Raw genomic sequence first — 7,891 nt, 5'->3', positions numbered from 1 at the left:
TCCAATATAGCCTGATAAGGTGACAGCCAATCCATACCTAAAATAACATCAAAATCAGCCATATCGAGAAGTAGATGATCTACGCTAGTCTCAAGACCCCCAATGTTAGCCAAACATGAATGATAGACACGATCTACAATAATAGAATCTCCCACGGGAGTGGAAACATACACAGGAGCACTCAAAGAGTCACGAGGCACAACCAGATATGAAGCAAAATAGGATGATACATAAAATTAAGTAGAGCCCGGATCAAATAGAACTGAAGCATCTCTATGGAAAACTGAAACAATACCTGTGAAACAACATCAGATGACTCAGCCTCAAGCCTGGCTGGGAAAGCATAACATCGGGGCAGGGCCCAACCACTCTGAGCTACATCCCTAGGACGGCCTCCTACTGGCTGGCCTCCACCTCTAGCTGCCTGACCTCCACCTCTAATGACCTGACCTCCACCTCTAGCGGCCTGACCTCTACCTCTGGCTGCCTGACCCCTATCGCTAGCTGGCTGAGCGGGAGGTGGTGCAACCGGTGCTGGAATCATGGCACGAGAACTCTACTGTGGCGTGCCGCCTAATAATCTCGGACAAGTCTTCCTGATATGCCCAAAACTACCACACTCATAACATCCATCCTGGTGCTGTGGCTGCTGAAACTGAGACTAGCTCGAACGGGCCGGATGACCATGGTAAGAACTCTGAATAGGAGGTGCACTGATAGGAGCTGGCGGTGCACTGTAGGCTGACTGCCTAGAATGAGGCACATAAGGACCACAACTTCCTAAAGCACTATGGGATGCCTGAAGCGTTGACTGATATGGCCTGGGAGGATGACCCCTACCAAAAGAACCCTTGCCCCCAGATGAGGCACCACTAAAACCTTCAGAATGACGAGGCCTCTTATCAGACCCCTGCCCTCTCTCCTGTGAAAGAACATCCTTGATCCGCCTAGCAACATTAGCAGCCGTCTGAAAAGAAATCTCATCCCAGTCTCCTTGGCCATCTGCAACTGGATAGGATGAGCGAGTCCCTCAATAAACCTCCTCACCCTTTCTCTATCTCTCGGTAGGAAGTAGAAGAATAGCATCACGGGCTAAATCCACAAAGCGGGTCTCGTACTAGGTGACTGACATGCCGCCCTGTTGGAGGCACTCAAACTGCCTGCGGTAACTCTCTCTCTCTCTCTCTCTCTCTCTCTGTGTGTGATAGGAAGGAACTTCTCAAGAAATAGCTGAGAGAACTGGTCCCAAGTAAGAGCAGGCGACCCAACTGGTCTGGTAGATACACAATCCTTCCCACCATCTCTTGGCAGAACCCGTCATCTGAAACACAGCAAAATCGACCCCATTGGTCTCAACTATACCCATGTTCCGCAGCACCTCATGGCAGCGGTCAAGATAATCCTGTGGGTCCTCAGAAGATGCTCCACTGAAGTGATCTGGGAAGAGCTTGGTAAACTTTTCCAATCTCAATAAGCACTCAGATGACATGGCATGACCATCACCGGCCTGTGCCGCAATAACTGGCAGAACTACCTCAACTGGCAGGGCTGCTAGAGTCTGTGCTCCTCCCCCAGCCCGAGAGACGGCTGGTGCCATAGGAAATGTACCGGCCTGGGCCACACTCTCCATAAGGCCCACCAAACGGACTAAAGCATCCTGAAGCACTGGGGTGGCGATGAACCCCTCCTGGACCTGAGCTGGTCAAACAGGATAGTCTTGACTGGAACCTCCTCATCAAACTCTACATGAAGCTCCACCATTGGTGCTGCTGATCGAGCTCTGGGCTGAGCTTTGCCCCTGCCTCGGTCTTTGGCTCAACCTCGGCCTCGACCTCTGCCCCTCGTTGGAGCTGCTGTTGGGAGCTCCGGCTGCTGTCCAGCGGATGATGCAGTGCGTGTTCTCGCCATTTGCGAGAGAACAGAATAGAAGGATTCAATCACCGATGATAGAATAAAATTGCACGACAGAGAAGAATAGAAGTGAAATTGTTCCTAACTCCATAGCCTCTGGAAGATAAGTACAGACGTCTCCGTACCGATCCTCCGGACTCTACTAAGTTTGCTTGTAACTCGTGAGACCTATGTAACCTAGTGCTCTGATACCAACTTGTCATGACCTAGAATTTCGGTCGTCGGGATCGTGATGACGCCTAACATCCACTTGCTAGGTAAACCAACGTTGAAACAACTTATCCACTTTTAACAGTTTAAAAATAATTAATGAGAAAGAACTAAAATTACTGCAATAATCCAAAGTATTAATGCGGAAGCTAAAACTGCTAAACATCTGCTACAAATTCTTGAACCCGGTGTCACAAGTACACGAGCTACTAGAATAATACATACAAGGATCTGAAATAAATAAAAAGGTGTCTGAATGATAATACACAACTAAATAAAGGGAAGAGAAGGGACTCTAGAAGCTGCTGACGCTGAGCAGTTGTACCTCGAGTCTCCGTACGCTATCTAATCTGAGCTCACTGATAACCGCTGCTGAGACCGACTCCAAAATCTGCACAATAAGTGCAGTGTGTAGTATGAGTACAACCAACCCCATGTACTCTGTAAGTGCCGAGCCTAACCTCGACGAAGTAGTGACGAGGCTAAGGCGGGTCACCTATATTGTGACCTGTATGCAGTACATAATAATGACAGAAAATGGACATGCAAAACAGAATAAAACAGTTAACTGAAAATAATTACTACAGGCACAAGAAATAAACAAGTGTCGTCCAGAATTACCAATCCTTAGCATTTCACATGAGAATGCCGAAACCAACACAACTCAAGAAATGGAAACACATTTGTTATGGCGCGCAACCCGATCCCACCATATAGCAATATCAGTATCATAATTCACACTTATTTCACCATTTCAATCCACCCTTATTCCACCTGTTGCGGTGTGCAACGCGATCCCACCGTACAGTGCAAGTTCACCCTTATTCCACCATATCAATTCACCCTTATTCGACCTGTTGCGGCGTGCAACCCGATCCCACCGTATCAGTACCAAATACTCAATGTGCACAGTCAAATTAACAATTCGAACCACGAAAACCTTTACGATCAATGAATACCAAACTGAACCAGAGAGGGAAACCTTGTACAACACAGGAATCTACGTAAGTAATGCTATGCGGTGAGACCAATCCAGTAATTGCAATTAGAAGGTGAAAGTAAGTCAATTTAAGCAAATAGCAGGGAATCATGAAACTATGAAAAGAGCTAACATCATTAATAGGAGAAGATATTGTTTAACATGTGGCAGTTAAGCATGGAAAGCATTTAGAGCATATAACAGTTAAGACAGTGAAGGAAATAATTAAGGAAAAGCGGAAAATCAGGGAAAACAGATAATTCGGCGGCGTATAAGCACTCGTCACCTCGCATATACACCGCTAACATGGAATTCACATAACACATAGTCCAAGGGTTCCTAATTCCCTCAATTTAAAGTTAGACACAACACTTACCTCCATAGTCAATTCAGAGCTCTATCGGGGCCTTTCCCCTAGAATCCGCCTCCAAATTACTCGTATCTAGACACAATTGACTCAATATTATCAAATATTTCTAACGGAATCGATTACAATGCACAAATTTAGAATTACCAAGCTTTCCCCCAAAAAGTCAAAAATCGACCCCGGGCTGTTTGGCCAAAACCCAAGGTTCGGACCAAAATCTATTTACCCATTCACCCCCGAGCCCGATTATGTTATTAGTTTTGGAATTTGACCCTAATTTGAGGTCTAAATCCCTAATTTTCAAAAACCCCCAATTCTTCCTAAATCCCTAGTTTTCTACCATGGAAGAGCAAAGATTAGAGTTAGGAATTAATGAATGACGTTAGAAATGGAAGAAAATGAGTTAAACAGTACAAACCTATGAATTGGTGTTGAGTTTTCTCTTCAAAATCGTACCTAGGCCGAACTCTAATGGAAGGGTTATGCAAAATGGGAGAAATCCCGTTTTTGAAATGTTTAAAGGTCTGGGCGTCAGGCCTTCTTCGCGTTCGCGAAGGGCCCGCCACGTTTGCGATGAACAACATCCCAAGTGGCTTTCGCGTTCACGAGTCCTTCATCGCGTTCGCGAAGGCTGCTCCCCCTGGCCTGCGCGTTCGCGAGCCAGTGCTCGCGGTCGCGCAGAAGAACAATGTACCCTCCCCTAGGTCCCTGAAGCTACGCGTTTGCGAGGGGCTGGTTGCGTTCGCGAAGGGTAATGCCCCCATTGTTCCGTGTTCGCGACTCAGTCTCCGCGTTCACGAAGAAGAATTTCCACCCAGCCCTAGTTCACTCTTCGCGTTTGCGGGAGTATCTTCGCGAACGCGAAGAAGGACACACTAGATATCAGCAGAAGTCTAAAAACTAGATTTTCTAAGTTTCAAAAACACCCGAAGCCTATCCCAAACTCACCCGAGCCCTCAGAGCTCCAAACCAATGATGCACACAAGTCCAAAAACCTCATACGAACTCGCTCGCACGATCAAAACACTAAAGTAACGCCTATAACTACGAATTGGACACCAAATCAAAGGAAATTTTCAAGAAAACTTTAAAACTTCTATTTTCACAACTGGACGTTCGAATCACGTCAAATCAGCTCCCTTTCTCACCAAATTTGACAGACAAGTCATAAATATAATAATGGACATGTACTGGCTCCGGAACCAAAATACGGAACCGGTATCAACAAGACCAAACATCAGTCAATTCTTAAAAATCATTAAACTTTCAGATTTTCAATTTTCAACAAAAATTAATAACTCAAGCTAGGGACCTCCGAATTCGATTCCGCGCATACGCCCAAGTCCCATATTACGATACGGACCCACCGGGACCATCAAAATACAAATCCGTATCCATTTGTTCAAAATGTTGACCAAAGTCAACTCGAATGGATTTTTAAGGCGAAAATTCTTATTTTATCAGTTTTTAAAGTAACTTTACGAAAAAATACTCGCACTGAGCACGCAAATCGAGTAGGGTTAAACTGAGGTATTTAGGGCTTCAAAGCACATAATTAGGTTGTAAAAAATAAGATGACCTATCGGTTCATCACATTACTTGGCCCAATAAAATTTGTCTCACCGTCCCGGGAGCATAACAGAAAGCTTGAAGCCAAATTAGGGGCTCAATTCATAAGTTCGTAGTGAAGGCAAAAAGTAGTTCACGTCGTGCCGCGACGTTAAATTAGACGCTTATTAGGAGGCAACCCATCTTTACTGCTCTTTTTTATTTTTATTTATTTTATTTTTCTATTATCTTTTTAGTGTTGTTTTAGTTTGTAGGATTATGATCATAGGAAGAAAAGCCATTAGAAGGTGTAAAAGCGAGTCAGATGGTTGGAACTAGTGTGAGGTACCCGCACATAGTACTATCCTTGGGAGAAGTCTGGGTACCCCGTGATCTACTATTGCTTTGGCCTTTGAACTTTCAGGGAGTTTCTTATCCACCCTTGTAATTTTTACTTTATTTGTGCATTGGGAGACACTACACTCTTTTAAGTGTGGGGTGGAAGAGTCTCTGTTTGTATAGTATTATATTAGTTTCTTATCTTTTTATTGTTAGCTAGCTTCTTATTTTTAATGGAATAGTTAGTAGAATTAATGGTGTAGTATAGTAGTAGTAGTTTTAGTAGCGTAATTAAAAAAGATATAAATAAAAAAATAAAAGTATTCCCGACGATGGATCTCCTAGAAAATTTTCTTGAGGGATTAAAGTCTAAACAAAAAAAATTAAAAAATAGAAAAATCAAAAAAAAATATGTCCTTTTTTTTGTAGCAATAATTCCCCATGATTTTTCTTTGTGCATTAGTTATTTTCCATGGGATGTAGTATGAACCGGATAGTAGTTTTTAATTTTTCAGAGTAGATTAGAATTTAGGGAAAAAGGAGGAAGGATGATGAACCTAGGCGCTCTTGACTTGTTTGATAGTTGCATATTTAGGCTTCGCATGTGCAGTATCTTCCCTATGTCTTGAAATTGTCCATGATGACTTGTTAAATTGGATATCATGTCATGTGACGGCTACGTCTCATTTACTTGACTTATGTTCACTTTGTGCTTAATGCTTAATATCTTGTGGCTCCGCGAATACTTGCATTAGTTGAGAGTCAGAATGAGACCGTCCTTAGTGAGTCATGTGCCATGTGTGATGAGGTTTTTATGTAGTCCATGTATTGTACTTATGTCTAGAACTTGCCCGGTATGTGAGTCAAAGTGAACTTCTAGGCGATGCTCAGTTTGAAAATTGATTTTAGGCTTCCTTCGATCTTTTTGAAATTATTGCTTACCATAAATAAAAATTATCCCTTGTTAACCCTTTTGAGCCTATAGACTTTTATTTGGCATCCACATTACCAACGTATACTCTTTTTGTTCTTAATTGACATTATTTTGATCCTTTTACCTTTTAAAGCACTTTAATTATTGTGATGACCCGACCCGTCGTCCCGTGACCGCTCCGTTTCTCCCATTTCCTGCTTCGTTATGCTTCATTATCAGTGTCTTGTGTGAGCGAGTTGAATTGGGTTGATTTTTTGAAGGAAATGAGACACTTAGTCTCTTTAAGGAGGGCTTGTTTTGGAAAAGTCAACCAGATGTTGACCTATGAGTTAGAGGGCTCGGATATGGATTCCGACGATTTGGTTAGCTTCGGGGGATGATTTGTGACTTAGGAGTGTGATCGGAAGTGATTTTGGAGGTCCGGTGTAGAATTAGGCTTGAATTGGCGAAGTTAGTATTTTGGCGAATTCCGGTTGATAGGTGAGATTTTGATCCGAGGGACGGAATGGAATTCCGAGAGTTGCTGTAGCTTCATTAGGTGATTTGGTATGTGTGTGAAAAATTTCAGGTTATTCGGAGGTGATTTGGTTGGGGTTTTGATCAAATGCGTGTTTCGGAAGTTTTAGAAGAACTTAGGCTTGAATCCGATGTAAATTTGGTGTTTTGATGTTAGTTTTGATGTTTTGAGAGTGCAACTAAGTTTGAATGATCATACGTGACGTGTTAGTACGTTCGTATGCGGTCCCGAGGAGCTCGGGTGAGTTTCGGATGGGTTTGGGCTGCGTTGTGCTCGTTTTTCTTATGCTTCGACGTCGTTTCTTCAAGCATAAATGATATCATATTGAACAAATGAGCTCCGATTACTGTTTTGAATGAAGCATTAGATCCATATCGTAATTTCGGACCCGTAGCAAAAAGAATTGTCGAATTTGGACATCGTATGAGGATTTTATGGCCATTTTACCAAGGTTGCCCAGATTTTCAGGTTAGTGACGAAATTGCCCCTGACGGCGTATTAAAAACCTGCACTATTTGCAAATCTTAAAACCTACATATCTCCTTCATTGTAAGGTCAAATTGAGTGATTCAAAAGCCTAAATTCATTAGAATTTCACAAAGAATACATTGGGAGCAGTAAAACGCGTGAATAGTATACCTATAATGAGCAAATTGAGTTTTCTTCCAATTTTTGAACGAGAAGAAGCTTCTGAGGTGATTTTTAAGAGAGAAAATCAGTGGGTATCACAGAGGTAAGTGATTTGATTATTAAAACTCGTTTATGGGTGATTATAGACCATAATCCCAGCCTTTAATTCATGAAAAACAGTAGAAAAATATGATTTTGGGGCCTGAGATTATGAGACCTTTAGGGGTCGATTTGAGGGGTCAAACGGACTCCGATTTTTGTATTCTTTCTATATACGGAATCGGGAGAAGATGAAGAACACTTTTCTGTAAAAACTTCTGAGTTTCGAGAAGTGGGCCCGGGGCTCGGGTTTTGTCAATTTCGGGATTATTGATGTTTTTCGATTATTTTCGATTGGGTATTGATCCTATAGCATAATGTGACGTATTCGTTGTGGTTTTGGTCAGATTTGACGCG

Source organism: Nicotiana attenuata, chromosome 5 (genome assembly GCF_001879085.1).
Source record: "Nicotiana attenuata strain UT chromosome 5, NIATTr2, whole genome shotgun sequence".
NCBI classification, from domain to species: domain Eukaryota; kingdom Viridiplantae; phylum Streptophyta; class Magnoliopsida; order Solanales; family Solanaceae; genus Nicotiana; species Nicotiana attenuata.
Note: the sequence above shows the minus strand (reverse complement) of the source record.